Source organism: Ambystoma mexicanum, chromosome 2q, assembly GCF_040938575.1.
Source record: "Ambystoma mexicanum isolate Mex_15411 chromosome 2q, UKY_AmexF1_1, whole genome shotgun sequence".
In the NCBI taxonomy this organism is placed as follows: Eukaryota; Metazoa; Chordata; class Amphibia; order Caudata; family Ambystomatidae; genus Ambystoma; species Ambystoma mexicanum.
The window spans coordinates 693,733,401-693,735,900 of NC_090924.1; the positions used below are offsets into that span (position 1 = coordinate 693,733,401).

Genomic DNA, 2,500 nt, shown 5'->3' on the forward strand with positions numbered 1-2,500 from the left:
TAGCAAGAACAGAGAGGCTGTTGGGAGATGACAGAATCCATGCTGCCCCAGAGTTCTCTTCTGAAATTCGCAGGAATCCAGAGGTTGGAGCGGGCTGAGGGAGTGCGCCTTCTTGCCTCTGTCGGCTTTCAAGACACATCCTCCTGCTGGGAAGCTGCCCACCCTGAGCAGCACAGGTTTGCGCTCTAGGCCGGTCGGCCACATATATCTCGCCTGATCGAGCCCGATCGAGCGGCAGCAGATGGCCTTTGGCCAGCGAAGGCTGCCGCTCTTCTTCTTGTTTCTCTGCTTGAGAGGCAGCTCAGTCCTCTGCGCTTGCGCCAGGGGCAGGCCACGTGACACGCAGGGGTCAGGCCGTGGAGCGACTGGGGCATGGCGCCAAGTGAGGTAAGCAGACCACCCCCCTCCCCCTCACTGTTCTCTGCATGCGGTGGCTCGTTGGTCTAGGAGTATGATTCTCGCTTAGGGTGCGAGAGGTTCAGGGTTCAAATCCCGGACGAGCCCTTTTTTTTGGAGCGCCGAAAACAAAAAACACAGAGTCCCCAATTCCCCCCCAAAAATAGTTTGTGCGTGAACGTATCTGGTTCGATGCCCGTCGCCAATGGTTGGCTGCTTTTAAGCCCATGGCCCAAGAGGCAGTGTTGGAAATTCCCCCTCCTTTGTAATGATGCGCTGGCGGCGAGCTGATGTATAACGGTTTGGACATGCCTTCTGGGTGGGGACTGCCATGGCTCGCGCCACTGTTGCATCCAGCTTAGTCTTTTGTATGTGTCTGCAGCCTGTGTGTGAGGTGCTGTGAGTGCTGCCATGTAGGTCCGGCGCAGGCTTGCGCCAAACTTTCACGTTGGTGTGTGCCACCTGGCAGGTACCAGCGGGCCCCATGAGACATCAGTGCCACAAAGCCTTTCAACTGAAAGCTGTCCCAGCACACTAGAGCGCAGCCTACCAGAGCTGTTTCTGTAGTGTAGTGGTTATCACACTCGCCTAACACGCGAAAGGTCCCCGGTTCGAGACCGGGCAGAAACATGGTGCTGGTTTCTTTTTATTTCCACAATGTCAATCGGACACATTTGACCGCATGCAGGTTTCGACAGGTATGGACAGGCCGGCACTACGCCATGAGTGATCTGAGGCCAGCCCTTATTTGCACCCTGCAAACTGTCCACTGGCTCCATCAGTGGGCGTTTCCTGCCATCCCTGGGTCCTTAAGTGAGTGTTTGGGTACTTTTGATGCAGAGATCGGGGCATGAAAACCGGCGCTGGCACGTGGCGACATTGGGTACTGAAGAATCTTTCCCAATCCTGCCCATAGCTGTCAGGGTGGCCGAGTGGTCTAAGGCGCCAGACTCAAGAGGCGCAGCTCTTCCCTGCATCTGGGTGTTCTGGTCTCCGATTGGAGGCGTGGGTTCAAATCCCACTCCTGACAAGCCGGGCTCATTTTTTTGAGCACATTTCAGAGTGTAAGGCTTGCGGAAAACCTCGTGGGGGCCCCCGAATGCAGCGCCCGGCAAGCCTCCCTGTTCTCTTCTGCTGCCTTGCAACTGGAGCTGTCTGCCAGAGACGCCGGAGGCACACCTGCCCTTAAACCCCCACTGGCCCACAGCTGCAAAACCCGCATTTTCTAGTGGCTGGCTTGGTGGCATATGTCACTGAGCCCAGTCTACTCAGGAAGTGAAAAAAGTCCCCTTCACAGTTGGAGAAAGTGCTCTACTGCCACCTGTCGGTCATTGAAGGCACCACACCTCAGCAAAATAAAAATAAAAAAACAGACATGCTCAGTCCGGGGGATGTAAAGGTATTTACATAGCAAGAACAGAGGGGCTGTTGGGAGATGACAGAAGCCATGCTGCCCCAGAGTTCTCTTCTGAAATTCGCAGGAATCCAGAGGTTGGAGCGGGCTGAGGGAGTGCGCCTTCTTGCCTCTGTCGGCTTTCAAGACACATCCTCCTGCTGGGAAGCTGCCCACCCTGAGCAGCACAGGTTTGCGCTCTAGGCCGGTCGGCCACATATATCTCACCTGATCGAGCCCGATCGAGCGGCAGCAGATGGCCTTTGGCCAGCGAAGGCTGCCGCTCTTCTTCTTGTTTCTCTGCTTGAGAGGCAGCTCAGTCCTCTGCGCTTGCGCCAGGGGCAGGCCACGTGACACGCAGGGGTCAGGCCGTGGAGAGACTGGGGCATGGCGCCAAGTGAGGTAAGCAGACCACCCCCCTCCCCCTCACTACTCTCTGCATGCGGTGGCTCGTTGGTCTAGGGGTATGATTCTCGCTTAGGGTGCGAGAGGTCCCGGGTTCAAATCCCGGACGAGCCCTTTTTTTGGAGCGCCGAAAACAAAAAACACAGAGTCCCCAATTCCCCCCAAAAAATAGTTTGTGCGTGACCGTATCTGGTTCGATGCCCGTCGCCAATGGTTGGCTGCTTTTAAGCCCATGGCCCAAGAGGCAGTGTTGGAAATTCCCCCTCCTTTGTAATGATGCGCTGGCGGCGAGCTGATGTATAAAGG

General features: G+C 56.2%; 3 non-coding genes across 3 annotated transcripts; all 3 read left to right on the forward strand.

Annotated features, from left to right (window-relative positions):
• Positions 1-953: 953 nt before the first annotated feature.
• On the forward strand, positions 954-1,026 carry TRNAV-AAC (transfer RNA valine (anticodon AAC)). Its single transcript has one exon. It is a non-coding gene; the product is annotated as a tRNA-Val (tRNA).
• A 288-nt stretch (positions 1,027-1,314) lies between these two features.
• On the forward strand, positions 1,315-1,426 carry TRNAL-CAA (transfer RNA leucine (anticodon CAA)). The gene is made up of 2 exons: positions 1,315-1,352; positions 1,381-1,426. It is a non-coding gene; the product is annotated as a tRNA-Leu (tRNA).
• An 810-nt stretch (positions 1,427-2,236) lies between these two features.
• TRNAP-AGG (transfer RNA proline (anticodon AGG)) lies at positions 2,237-2,308 on the forward strand. The gene has a single exon. It is a non-coding gene; the product is annotated as a tRNA-Pro (tRNA).
• Positions 2,309-2,500: the final 192 nt, after the last annotated feature.